Below are 15,497 nucleotides of genomic sequence, written 5' to 3'. Positions count from 1 at the left end.
TGTGACTCGCCGCAAAGGCATCACCAATGCCTTTCTTTAAGGGCAAGTTTACACGAAATTGGACATTTTTGTCTTGCACTTTTTTTTGCATAAAAAGTGATCATCAAGTTGTTTCATAACCAAAGCAGTCTAAATATCACAAGTTACTAATCTCTTTTTGGCATTATGTCAATTCATATTTTGAACAGTTATGAGCAGTTCTATGTCCAAAATAAGCACGTCATGGTTTACGCTCCTTGCAATATGACGTCACAGGTCCCAAACTGATAAGCGAATGACTTCACTAGACCTTATTAGACCGATTTTACGCGGGGTACAGTGGTAATGGGTATTTTGTTCTTTTGTTTTATTGTGATGACTGGTATTTCTGTTGTTGTTTGATCATTCGTCGCCGTTGATCATAGAATCGCTGAGAATGTTATGGAAATACGCAAACATGAACACCGAAGTTAACTTCCAGGCATATTGTAGAGTGTTAGAACATCACGTCACATCTTTGTCGGTTATGTTACGCCTATAACATCACCTATAATTCCTTATGCGAGTCCCTGAATTCCTCATAAAGTTCAAAATTAAATGACAATTGGTGTTTGTGTCACCAATACCAAGTGCCTCGGTGGAATCATTCGAAATATGTCAGAAGTGAAAACTAACGCCGCGCTGAAATGTAAACAAAGCCAATTTCAGATTTTACACTGAATATCAATCTCATATTGTGAGAGATCTGTTTGCCTAGTCGTTGCATACACTTGCTCATAAGTTTTAGAACATGCATGAGGAGAGTACCGTAGCAAGGTGTATTCCAATGGTTTGCTACATTCAACACATATTAGTTTTCGTCAGCGTGATGCTATGACTGATGCAAACTCACGTACAACGTCGATTGTACTTCTCATTTCTAACTATTTCAGTTGGTCCCAATGTAAACAGAAAGATAAAAACAACACGCATATTGTCAGAATGATTCGGATCACTTACATGCCACATTTATGCATAAACGTTTTAGTCCATTGTTTCATGTATTTTCGTTCAATGAAATTGGAGATTAGCAACAGTATACCTATTCTTAGACCACTCACTACATTTAATGTAAAAAGCAATGTTTCCAGTTTTCCCCATCATCCAAGTGGCAGCCATCTTAGATTTCAACATGGCTGCCACATTCAATAATGTGTCACCCTTTTTTCACCTTTAAGTGCTATTCTGTTTCTGTTTTCACAATATATTTGCAAAATATATGCTGTTCAGGATTACAAGTATCCAAGACACAGTTACTGCAGGGAAAATATACTGTTATGTACCAAATTGAGATAGTATATGTTTCATAGCAGCTATTTATAATATATAACTATACACTGAACTCCCAGACACCTCTATACTGCCATACTTATATTTTGCTCTGTGTGCAAAGCAAGAATATTATGAATGTTAAGATAACCACATTAGCTATGAAAGCTAAATTAAACTGCTAACGTGTTGATCAGTGGTGTAAGTGACGTAAGAAATGGTTGAAGATGAATGTCGACAATGTCACAGAATTTAGAGGTTAATGTCTATCCTCAGATGTTGCAAGCTTCAGACATCACAAGCACCACATACACAACATCCTTTACAGCAATTCATCAATACCATCGTGATTTCCATTTCAGACATGTAATCATTCTCCAATCGAAAAGTTGTAATTAATAACGAAAGGAGAGGTCTTTCCACAACTATTCACACTCATCATTTATATAAAGGAACTGTTTCCTCCACTTGAGACTCGTCATTCTCACATTGATTACTGCATTGACATTCAGTACATAGTAAGTCTTTTGGTTTGCATGTACATCGTTGAGTTGAACAATCTGTCTTGCACTGGCATCGAACTATCTCAAGAATAGCCTGGGCAGCTGCAAGAACATCTGTGGTGACTTGCCTAAGCTTGGCATCCTAATCCTTATAAAACCTGTATCTCATTGGGTCAAAGGAGACTTGTTTGAAAACAGGAACTTGAGCCTGCATCTGAACTTTGTGAATGTGCTGTCTCAAGGCACCAAGTGTTGGAGAGAGCCTGTCACTTTCAGTCATATGCTTGCAAAAGAAATACCGTTTCATACACTCGCAGAACCCTCTGCGTTTCATACACTCGCAGAACCCACTGCGACTGATGGCGAGCGAGTGCGAATGAGGGAGATCGTTTCGGCGAGTATGGCGAGCATCCTAAGACCAAACGACGATCTCAGTGCGAGTGTGTGGGAGTGAATGCGACCGAGAGGCACAAATCGGTCGCAGTGGATTCGCAAGCTCGGTGTAACGGTGGTATAACTGTAGGAGGCAACTGTGTCATCTTCTGAAGAAGAACCGTCAACTACAGCAGTCCTACGCACTGTACAGTCACTTTGGTCAAGTTGAGGGGCCATTGATCACTAATAACTTGAGTTTTACCCAGTTCCTCAAGACAGCTGATGAGTTTCGACTTGTCTGTACATTGCAACAACATGCCATCCATGGAAAAGAATGCTTTTGGTGTCACGTTTCAGATCAATATCGCTACTTGATCTGGCTAAAATCATCAGCCGTCCATACAAGTCCTTTGTTCCTTTCAGGTCCACAACCTTTGTTTCTAAGTTTCACTGTTTGTTTCTTGCTCTCAGAAATCTAGAACTTGTTATTTTCCTTCTTCACTGGAGGTAGACTATTCCATTAATCCTTTCTGCGACATATTCTTGCGTCATGATGCTCCTTGACTTCAGCTGCTTCAAAAAGAAACTGACTTTTGAACTCGTTTGCTAGGCCTGACTACTCAGGTGCTGCCAAAAAAGAACGCTGTATAGCATTTCCATTACGTGATATGCCAACGAGCGAGACCAGAGTGTACCTTCATTAGTCTGTTGAGTTGTTCACATGCATGATTAGCTCCAATGGAAAAAAAGGGACACGCTTCTTTGAGACAGATATTTCCAGGAGCCAGGTCATTCCATGTGTATGGACCCTTTGACCTCAGTACATGCATATCTGCTAAGTACTTGGGCCACAGTCCACTGCAAGTTGTATGATTCCCAGGGAGTTGAGATTGACAATACGATGTGCCGTTGAGATTGACGTCCAACGATCGAGGGAAAATATACCAGCGCCTTGAGCATGCACTAGTGCGTGGATGCACTAGTGCGTAGTTTTCAAGTCTGGTTTTCTGAAGGGGGGGATCAGCTTTGTATGATTGGGAGCAACTGTACGATTTTAGCCTTCCTCAATGTCAAGGGGTTGTGGTATCAGTTCTCCTGAGACTATAGCCTTCTGGTAGACCGCAGTCACAGTTCCATGTTCCTCTCTCTTCTTCCCATCAGGAGTGTGATCATAAGATTCCAAGCTTGGTTGTGATACAAGAGGGAGTTTGATTTCCTCACCGGTAGCATTTTGACAGAATATGCACATGTTGTCATGATGGTTCTGCCTCACCTGAAAATAAAAATATAATTCATTTATTTTTTATATAGATCAAAATGAATTAGTTATTCTAAAATAATCATCTTGCAAACCTCCTTTAAAAAGTTGCAGAATTCAAGAAAAATGTGAAGCAATTATAGTCAAATCACCACATTATAATCAATTGCAAGCCAAAACTCTTATAGGAGTTCTGTAGCAAATAATCACAATCAGTACAAAAACATTACAAAAATATAAATTGTAATCATTAAAGTATACAATAACAATATTTAAGTAAATTAAACTAAAAACCAATTTGCAAAGGTTAAATATTTGTAATTTTGTTACCACAGGACCCTTTAAGAACACTGTTATTGTTTGTTGTAATGAAAGTATCATCTGCGACTGCATCGTAACACATTAGCAGCCCTTTTAGGGAGGATTCTTACGACCCAAACAATGATTCCTGCATTATATTAATATATTATATATTGCCAGAGATGTGGACTGAATAAATATGCTTGATATATAATATAGCCAGAATACCTTTAAGAACACATAAAATACACATCAAGTATAGATTATGTGCATAGAAGCACTAAGACCAAACACTCTGTGTTTGTCAGTTATTTCGGCAGATATGTAACATTCTATCTATATGAAAACATGTCAAATACAATGAAAATGTCAATCAATTTACTACCAAATGCCACAGGAAATCACAAATGCATCTAAATAGTCGAAACAATGCTGAGGAGGCAAGTGGTCTGATGTAGTAGATTTAATTGATGTCCTATTTTTAAAAGTATTTCAATCCAAATATATAGAGAGATGTGTCAACACTTAAAAATATTGTTATGCTGACCTTCAAGACATGCTTGATATCCTCTGGGTACAGTCCTTCTGACACAAACTTGTCTTCAAATCAAACTGTCACTTTGACTTCATACAAACATGTAGGACAGGGTTACAAAGGGGCACAACTCATATCAGCAGTAATCTCCTACAACTAACTATGCTTCCATAACTGGGAAGGAACTTCAGGGTGCCAACTATGGTAAGGTTTTGTTCACTTCAAGAGAAAGCGAAAATTTGAAACATTGTTTTTTGTAGAAAATAAAGCCTAAGTAGTGTAAAAAAAACCCCACAGAAACAAATCTCCAATTTTTTAACGAAAAAAGAGTGAATATAATGCAATGGACTATTGCTTGAATCAACGAAAATCCCTTTTCTAATATCCCGTATCATTGAACACGCCATTTTGTGAAAGTCGCTTGCCGAAAGTGATGTTATAAGTACCTTAACATTGTACATATGTATCATATTCATTGAGGTGAGATTTATGAATGAAAACACACACGATCAATATATTCTGCAGCTCACATTTTCAGTTGTGATGCTTCTTTCACATTTTACATACTTTAGTATGACTATATTTTCCTTTGGGACTACACAAGAAACCGGTCTAAATCAATTGGCACCAATTACTGTACATAAAATCACAGGGGGTAGCCCTGGCCTGTTTAGCTCGGAAAACAAAGGCCCCATAATGGCATAACATTCCAGCACTTATATTGAGCATTCTTCTTTCAATGTGAGAAAATGAGTGTGGATTTTCAAGTATTTATAGTAACTGATTCAAAAATGCCGTTTTGTTTCACTCAAGAAAAATAAGTGTTTTATCGTGAACACTTACACTTTAAGGCTTTATACATGTCTATCATTGGCCGGTACTTCTGCAATGCAGTGTCACACACCTTAGGCTTTATGCGTGTCTGTCATCGGCTGGATGTTCTGCAATGCAGTGTCACACACCTTTGGCTTTATGCATGTCTGTCATTTGCTGGATGTTCTGCAATGCGGTGTCACACACCTTTGGCTTTATGCATGTCTATCATCGGCTGGATGTTCTGCAATGCAGTGTGCCCTTTGGCTTTATGCATGTCTGTCATCGGCTGGATGTTCTGCAATGCGGTGTCACACACCTTTGGCGTTATGCATGTCTATCATCGGCTGGATGTTCTGCAATGCGGTGTCACACACCTTTGGCGTTATGCATGTCTATCATCGGCTGGATGTTCTGCAATGCAGTGTCACACACCTTAGGCTTTATGCATGTCTATAATCGGCTGGATGTTCAGCAATGCAGTGCCACACACCTTTGGCTTTATGCATGTCTATCATCGGCTGGATGTTCTGCAATGCAGTGCCACACACCTTTGGCTTTATGCATGTCTATCATCGGCTGGATGTTCTGCAATGCGGTGTCACACACCTTTGGTTTTATGCATGTCATCATCGGCTGTATGTTCTTGCGGTGGCACACCTTTTATGCATGTCTATCATCGGCTGGATGTTCTGCAATGCGGTGTCACACACCTTTGGCGTTATGCATGTCTATCATCGGCTGGATGTTCTGCAATGCAGTGTCACACACCTTAGGCTTTATGCATGTCTATAATCGGCTGGATGTTCAGCAATGCAGTGCCACACACCTTTGGCTTTATGCATGTCTATCATCGGCTGGATGTTCTGCAATGCAGTGTCACACACCTTTGGCTTTATGCATGTCTATCTTCTGCTGCACTATAGAAGTAGTTGTAGTAATAGCGGTACGGGATCAAGTCCAACAAAAGCCTCTGCAAAGCTTTATTTCACAAATAAAGCTTTTGTCAGGCCCTTAGATCTCGCCCCAGTATATCTACTACTTTTGAGCCCCCAGTTAACTTTCCACCCACACGTGGCACTATGTCTTGTGAAACAGTTTAATGTTTCGTACCCCTTGTTCTATGTACTTTTTTTTCTCGTCTTCGCCGATAGCAGCCTTACGAGGCTTGAGCCGGATTTCTTGTTTCATCTTACGGTATTTGTCGAGTTCAGAGAGGATTGAGCGAGATTCCTCCTCTGAGATCTTACTGTCAGAGAGTGCTGTAGAAATACGCTCACTTACCGTGTTCAGCTTTGCCTCAGCCAGAATCCTGATCTCATCGTGTTTCAATGCCTTCTGGTGCAGTCTGCGTGACACAAACTTAAACACCAATCCAGCCAACCCTGACACCCCAGCTGTTATTTCGATGCCTAGCACTGCGGGTGCGGCTATGATATTTGCCAACAACCCCACACCTACTGCCCCTGAACCCATACTGGTGGCCATAAGGGCGGTATCAACACCATCCACGACATTGAAAGCTCTATGGTACTTCTTATACAATGCTGCCCGTGTGTCGCGGTCTTGTTCTAGTTGGTGTTTTATGTCACATACTGTTTCAAGTGGAACTCGTCTACGGTTTCCAGTGGCTTCGGGCTTCCTCCTCGACTGGGTATAGCCCCATCCTGTACGCATATAATACATCTTACCAGATATATTTTAATTGGGCTTTTGTAAATAGTCGGTCAACGTACCTTAGGCTTATAAGGTTTAGATTCGAGTGTACGAAGATACTGGAAACGACAATAGGGGACTTTTGGGCTATACCAACCCCCTGGCGTGTGTCTATCGAGGGGCCAGTAATATACCTTGGTCCCCCAATTGTATGACGATACGGCAACTTATGGGGGGTGATACGGTGTCAACCCAATTTACTGTCACCCCAGGTAAAAGGCGCAGTCTTGGGCCACTATCAGTGAATCCCTTAGCAGGACTTCTATGATGAGTGTGGAGCCTGGTTACATAGATAATCCGGAATCGGACTTCAACTCTGTCTCCATGGGTGCCATTAACAGGTTGCCCGGGTATTCGATGATTGGGTAAGCTAGCACCTCTCTACGACTCGGTATGAAAGACGTGAGGGCAAAGCCGGTGTTCTTAATTTCGGCGACATGCCCCTCTTCATTTAAAGAGATGTAAGGTGAGGTGAGGATTATGTTGATCTGCCATTAGGGCTCTATAAGGACGTCTACCAGGGACTGCCGTATGTAGACGCCGTCTCTTAATAGCAGGACGTACGAGGTGTCTTCCTTGCCGGGCAGATCGAACCCCTTTGTGTCCCCTAGGTCGTTAAGCATGGCGTTGGGCTGGTGCCTAGACATTGCTATAATACTATTACGAGATAGTTTCCAATTGTTTTCTGATAATAGTTCAGGGGTGCACTTCACCCCCATGATGTGTATGTTGTCGGGTAGGAAAATCTTGGTTAGTGATATCGTGTCTTCCACGATCATGGTGACTCCCTGCAGACTGGTTTTGGAGTCGACACCCACCCGCATGTAAACAGTACAAACGTGATACTGGTGTCGTTTCCCTAACCGGAGTTTGATCCCCTTCACGATTTCGACTTCATCCCGCGATGGTTCCCCTAGGTAGACTTTGATGGCCAGCGTTGAGTTCGCCAGTAGACTCTCCAGGATGTTGACCACGCCTTCGAATTCAGCCACCAACTGCAATGTCACGTTTTGCACCCCGGGCTTACTAGATAGCATGTGGGCTGCCATACTGGCGACTGGGCTGATGACTACGCTACGTCTATGAGCCGGGACGTAAGCCACGAGCAGGGTTCCGTTATTCTCGACTTTGTTTAGGTAGTTGTCTTTGTTCTCTGTGAACACGTAGGGGGAGCCGAGCCTAATATTGAGAAACCAGTCGACCTTAGCGGGCAACAACACCCACTTGCCGTCATCGGTTAAGTAGAACAGTTTGCCTCCGAACAATGGGTATACTGCCCATCTATCATCACCGATGCAGACTAGGTCGTACCGAGTGTTGGGGCTGATCCTGAGGTATCTACTATATCACTTAGGTTTCTAGTACCACCAATGATTGGGACTTCAACGCGTTTGTAAATGTTGTTTTCAGTTGCAAGGCGTACAATTTACCATCTATTCCAGGGTCGTCGAATCCGCGTATGTCCCCGAGGTCGGAGATCCCTGTATTGGCGCATTTTTTCACCTTCATTCTGGGGCCTTGTGCGCTGGTCATTTTATGTGCAGCGTTATGCTGAGGTATCCTATGATTTATATCTAACACCGATATTATCACCTCAGGGATGTTGCCCTGAGTTAACCTCTTATACTGCCGCGGTGAAAACGATTCGGTTCTGCCGTCGTTGTATTTCTCCGTTTTCACCGGTACTGCTCTCAGTATCGTGGAAAGGTGACCCCCTTGAATGTTATACGTTGTGCTCAGCTGGCCGGTGCGGTACTAGGTCGGGTAACTTTGTGCCTGTGACGGTAGTTGTTGGTTTTATCTCGTCAGGGGACATACCGAGTGTCCTCGCCAATGGTCGGCTGAGCCTCAAGGGGTTTCTTCCGTTGTTGATTAACACCACTGTGCCATTTGAGTCGTTCATCTTGAGTTCGGCTCCCAGGGGCTTGAAGAACTCATCGCTTAGTGAGCACACGCTGTAGTAGCCGTCAGTTATCTGGTTGCGGGTGCCACCGACGAACAGCTTGTTGTTGTTGAAGTTGATGTTAGTCCATCGCGGCAGGTAGGTGATATCGCAGAGTGCGACTTCGAGTTGACCTGACGTGTTATCGATCACGTGCATCAGCTGAACGGCCTCGCCGCCGTTATTCCTGGAAGTGTTATGTACATGTTAGAGTATATATGCTCATTATATAATAGTTTTAAAATGTACTCCCCAGGAGTGTTTTACTCCCCTGGAGTGTTTTACCCTAAACTGAACATAGTTTTACCACACAAGATCGTGGTCGCTGATGTGCTGTATTTCAACGCCCAGTTCATAGATGTGTTCGACTGGTATAGGTTTTCAGTGACTAGCGCTAAGGTAGTTCATGCTTGGTTCAACAAACCAATGCAGTTCTGGCAGTATCAACTCAACTTCGCCATGTGGTGCGCTACAACGGGGTGTGGTGTGGCATTAACCGGCACTCGGCGTGGACCACTGAGTCAGTCTGTGTTCACGTTCCACGTGTACTACCAGATCAGACGTATCCTCAATGAGATCAGCGCCCGACTCCCACAGGACAAAGCATGGAACGCAGTAAACAACCAGTACGATAGACGGGCCTACGAACGTATTTGCAACGAATTCGAAATAAACCCAAAGACAGATTGGCGTTTGCCGGGGCCGAACCACGGGTTGGGTATCCCCGTTCACAACATGCCCCTCGTGGATGCCAGCAAGAAGATGATAGAATGGGGTTACAAGTCGTATCATCACCTCACAACAAACGAGTGGGATGACCGTTACATGGCTTTCGACAACAGTAAGGATTACAGAGTCTGGATGTTCGAGCAGGGGGCAGCGGATGACTGGAAAAAGTTCATGTTGGACACGTCGAGAGGGTTCACTCGTGCCGGGGTAATCAGGTTGAACGACTCGATTCGAACGTACGTGTGGGCACGGTTGGGTGCGCAGACGCAAACGCGTTCCACTATCCTCGGTAAGGGGACTGCTTACGACGCTCAGAAACAGTTCGTTGTTAACTTTGAGGATGCTATCAATGCTCCAGTTGATCTCCCGAGTGCCATCAAACGCTACCAAGACGTGTTGGAATACGCCAGGTCGAAAGTCGACTACGTCTTCGACGTGGGACTGTACATGGCTCCGAGCGATATGCAACTGAGAGTAAAAAAAGTGGTGGGCTATAACAACGGAATAGTCATAGCCACGGCAGACCAAAAGTTGGGCGTCAACCCCGATGTAAAACCAAAACCAACTGAGATGTAGTTTTCAAGTCTGGTTTTCTGAAGGGGGGATCAGCTTTGTATGATTGGGAGCAACTGTACGATTTTAGCCTTCCTCAATGTCAAGGGGTTGTGGTATCAGTTCTCCTGAGACTATAGCCTTCTGGTAGACCGCAGTCACAGTTCCATGTTCCTCTCTCTTCCCATCAGGAGTGTGATCATAAGATTCCAAGCTTGGTTGTGATACAAGAGGGAGTTTGATTTCCTCACCGGTAGCATTTTGACAGAATATGCACATGTTGTCATGATGGTTCTGCCTCACCTGAAAATAAAAATATAATTCATTTATTTTTTATATAGATCAAAATGAATTAGTTATTCTAAAATAATCATCTTGCAAACCTCCTTTAAAAAGTTGCAGAATTCAAGAAAAATGTGAAGCAATTATAGTCAAATCACCACATTATAATCAATTGCAAGCCAAAACTCTTATAGGAGTTCTGTAGCAAATAATCACAATCAGTACAAAAAAACATTACAAAAATATAAATTGTAATCATTAAAGTATACAATAACAATATTTAAGTAAATTAAACTAAAAACCAATTTGCAAAGGTTAAATATTTGTAATTTTGTTCACCACAGGACCCTTTAAAAACACTGTTATTGTTTGTTGTAATGAAAGTATCATCTGCGACTGCATCGTAACACATTAGCAGCCCTTTTAGGGAGGATTCTTACGACCCAAACAATGATTCCTGCATTATATTAATATATTATATATTGCCAGAGATGTGGACTGAATAAATATGCTTGATATATAATATAGCCAGAATACCTTTAAGAACACATAAAATACACATCAAGTATAGATTATGTGCATAGAAGCACTAAGACCAAACACTCTGTGTTTTTCAGTTATTTCAGCAGATATGTAACATTCTATCTATATGAAAACATGTCAAATACAATGAAAATGTCAATCAATTTACTACCAAATGCCACAGGAAATCACAAATGCATCTAAATAGTCGAAACAATGCTGAGGAGGCAAGTGGTCTAATGTAGTAGATTTAATTGATGTCCTATTTTTAAAAGTATTTCAATCCAAATATATAGAGAGATGTGTCAACACTTAAAAATATTGTTATGCTGACCTTCAAGACATGCTTGATATCCTCTGGGTACAGTCCTTCTGACACAAACTTGTCTTCAAATCAAACTGTCACTTTGACTTCATACAAACATGTAGGACAGGGTAACAAAGGGGCACAACTCATATCAGCAGTAATCTCCTACAACTAACTATGCTTCCATAACTGGGAAGGAACTTCAGGGTGCCAACTATGGTAAGGTTTTGTTCACTTCAAGAGAAAGCGAAAATTTGAAACATTGTTTTTTGTAGAAAATAAAGCCTAAGTAGTGTAAAAAAAACCCACAGAAACAAATCTCCAATTTTTTAACGAAAAAAGAGTGAATATAATGCAATGGACTATTGCTTGAATCAACGAAAATCCCTTTTCTAATATCCCGTATCATTGAACACGCCATTTTGTGAAAGTCGCTTGCCGAAAGTGATGTTATAAGTACCTTAACATTGTACATATGTATCATATTCATTGAGGTGAGATTTATGAATGAAAACACACACGATCAATATATTCTGCAGCTCACATTTTCAGTTGTGATGCTTCTTTCTCATTTTACATACTTTAGTATGACTATATTTTCCTTTGGGACTACACAAGAAACCGGTCTAAATCAATTGGCACCAATTACTGTACATAAAATCACAGGGGGTAGCCCTGGCCTGTTTAGCTCGGAAAACAAAGGCCCCATAATGGCATAACATTCCAGCACTTATATTGAGCATTCTTCTTTCAATGTGAGAAAATGAGTGTGGATTTTCAAGTATTTATAGTAACTGATTCAAAAATGCCGTTTTGTTTCACTCAAGAAAAATAAATGTTTTATCGTGAACACTTACACTTTAAGGCTTTATACATGTCTATCATTGGCCGGTACTTCTGCAATGCAGTGTCACACACCTTAGGCTTTATGCGTGTCTGTCATCGGCTGGATGTTCTGCAATGCAGTGTCACACACCTTTGGCTTTATGCATGTCTGTCATTTGCTGGATGTTCTGCAATGCGGTGTCACACACCTTTGGCTTTATGCATGTCTATCATCGGCTGGATGTTCTGCAATGCAGTGTGCCCTTTGGCTTTATGCATGTCTGTCATCGGCTGGATGTTCTGCAATGCGGTGTCACACACCTTTGGCGTTATGCATGTCTATCATCGGCTGGATGTTCTGCAATGCGGTGTCACACACTTTGGCGTTATGTCTCTATCATCGGCTGGATGTTCTGCAATGCAGTGTCACACACCTTAGGCTTTATGCATGTCTATAATCGGCTGGATGTTCTGCAATGCAGTGCCACACACCTTTGGCTTTATGCATGTCTATCATCGGCTGGATGTTCTGCAATGCAGTGTCACACACCTTTGGCTTTATGCATGTCTATCTTCTGCTGCACTATAGAAGTAGTTGTAGTAATAGCGGTACGGGATCAAGTCCAACAAAAGCCTCTGCAAAGCTTTATTTCACAAATAAAGCTTTTGTCAGGCCCTTAGATCTCGCCCCAGTATATCTACTACTTTTGAGCCCCCAGTTAACTTTCCACCCACACGTGGCACTATGTCTTGTGAAACAGTTTAATGTTTCGTACCCCTTTATTTCACAAGTTCTATGTACTTTTTTTTCTCGTCTTCGCCGATAGCAGCCTTACGAGGCTTGAGCCGGATTTCTTGTTTCATCTTACGGTATTTGTCGAGTTCAGAGAGGATTGAGCGAGATTCCTCCTCTGAGATCTTACTGTCAGAGAGTGCTGTAGAAATACGCTCACTTACCGTGTTCAGCTTTGCCTCAGCCAGAATCCTGATCTCATCGTGTTTCAATGCCTTCTGGTGCAGTCTGCGTGACACAAACTTAAACACCAATCCAGCCAACCCTGACACCCCAGCTGTTATTTCGATGCCTAGCACTGCGGGTGCGGCTATGATATTTGCCAACAACCCCACACCTACTGCCCCTGAACCCATACTGGTGGCCATAAGGGCGGTATCAACACCATCCACGACATTGAAAGCTCTATGGTACTTCTTATACAATGCTGCCCGTGTGTCGCGGTCTTGTTCTAGTTGGTGTTTTATGTCACATACTGTTTCAAGTGGAACTCGTCTACGGTTTCCAGTGGCTTCGGGGCTTCCTCCTCGACTGGGTATAGCCCCATCCTGTACGCATATAATACATCTTACCAGATATATTTTAATTGGGCTTTTGTAAATAGTCGGTCAACGTACCTTAGGCTTATAAGGTTTAGATTCGAGTGTACGAAGATACTGGAAACGACAATAGGGGACTTTTGGGCTATACCAACCCCTGGCGTGTCTATCAAGGGGGCCAGTAATATACCTTGGTCCCCCAATTGTATGACGATACGGCAACGTATGGGGGGTGATACGGTGTCAACCCAATTTACTGTCACCCCAGGTAAAAGGCGCAGTCTTGGGCCACTATCAGTGAATCCCTTAGCAGGACTTCTATGATGAGTGTGGAGCCTGGTTACATAGATAATCCGGAATCGGACTTCAACTCTGTCTCCATGGGTGCCATTAACAGGTTGCCCGGGTATTCGATGATTGGGTAAGCTAGCACCTCTCTACGACTCGGTATGAAAGACGTGAGGGCAAAGCCGGTGTTCTTAATTTCGGCGACATGCCCCTCTTCATTTAAAGAGATGTAAGGTGAGGTGAGGATTATGTTGATCTGCCATTAGGGCTCTATAAGGACGTCTACCAGGGACTGCCGTATGTAGACGCCGTCTCTTAATAGCAGGACGTACGAGGTGTCTTCCTTGCCGGGCAGATCGAACCCTTCGTGTCCCCTAGGTCGTTAAGCATGGCGTTGGGCTGGTGCCTAGACATTGCTATAATACTATTACGAGATAGTTTCCAATTGTTTTCTGATAATAGTTCAGGGGTGCACTTCACCCCCATGATGTGTATGTTGTCGGGTAGGAAAATCTTGGTTAGTGATATCGTGTCTTCCACGATCATGGTGACTCCCTGCAGACTGGTTTTGGAGTCGACACCCACCCGCACGTAAACAGTACAAACGTGATACTGGTGTCGTTTCCCTAACCGGAGTTTGATCCCCTTCACGATTTCGACTTCATCCCGCGATGGTTCCCCTAGGTAGACTTTGATGGCCAGTGTTGAGTTCGCCAGTAGACTCTCCAGGATGTTGACCACGCCTTCGAATTCAGCCACCAACTGCAATGTCACGTTTTGCACCCCGGGCTTACTAGATAGCATGTGGGCTGCCATACTGGCGACTGGGCTGATGACTACGCTACGTCTATGAGCCGGGACGTAAGCCACGAGCAGGGTTCCGTTATTCTCGACTTTGTTTAGGTAGTTGTCTTTGTTCTCTGTGAACACGTAGGGGGAGCCGAGCCTAATATTGAGAAACCAGTCGACCTTAGCGGGCAACAACACCCACTTGCCGTCATCGGTTAAGTAGAACAGTTTGCCTCCGAACAATGGGTATACTGCCCATCTATCATCACCGATGCAGACTAGGTCGTACCGAGTGTTGGGGCTGATCCTGAGGTATCTACTATATCACTTAGGTTTCTAGTACCACCAATGATTGGGACTTCAACGCGTTTGTAAATGTTGTTTTTCAGTTGCAAGGCGTACAATTTACCATCTATTCCAGGGTCGTCGAATCCGCGTATGTCCCCGAGGTCGGAGATCCCTGTATTGGCGCATTTTTTTACCTTCATTCTGGGGCCTTGTGCGCTGGTCATTTTATGTGCAGCGTTATGCTGAGGTATCCTATGATTTATATCTAACACCGATATTATCACCTCAGGGATGTTGCCCTGAGTTAACCTCTTATACTGCCGCGGTGAAAACGATTCGGTTCTGCCGTCGTTGTATTTCTCCGTTTTCACCGGTACTGCTCTCAGTATCGTGGAAAGGTGACCCCCTTGAATGTTATACGTTGTGCTCAGCTGGCCGGTGCGGTACTAGGTCGGGTAACTTCGTGCCTGTGACGGTAGTTGTTGGTTTTATCTCGTCAGGGGACATACCGAGTGTCCTCGCCAATGGTCGGCTGAGCCTCAAGGGGTTTCTTCCGTTGTTGATTAACACCACTGTGCCATTTGAGTCGTTCATCTTGAGTTCGGCTCCCAGGGGCTTGAAGAACTCATCGCTTAGTGAGCACACGCTGTAGTAGCCGTCAGTTATCTGGTTGCGGGTGCCACCGACGAACAGCTTGTTGTTGTTGAAGTTGATGTTAGTCCATCGGCGGCAGGTAGGTGATATCGCAGAGTGCGACTTCGAGTTGACCTGACGTGTTATCGATCGCGTGCATCAGCTGAACGGCCTCGCCGCTCGTTATTCCTGGAAGTGTTATGTACATGTTAGAGTATATA

The 15,497-nt window shown here is 43.2% G+C and overlaps 1 protein-coding gene across 3 annotated transcripts in view; it reads left to right on the top strand.

The window, feature by feature from the left end:
- LOC124286842 overlaps positions 1-15,497 on the top strand; it is a 199,570-nt gene that overhangs the window by 151,099 nt on the left and 32,974 nt on the right. The window lies entirely within an intron of this gene.

The sequence above is a fragment of the Haliotis rubra genome, unplaced genomic scaffold, assembly GCF_003918875.1.
Source record: "Haliotis rubra isolate DU_JTF1 unplaced genomic scaffold, ASM391887v1 Scf393, whole genome shotgun sequence".
Taxonomy (NCBI): domain Eukaryota; kingdom Metazoa; phylum Mollusca; class Gastropoda; order Lepetellida; family Haliotidae; genus Haliotis; species Haliotis rubra.
This window is presented reverse-complemented; position numbering and strand designations above follow the sequence as displayed.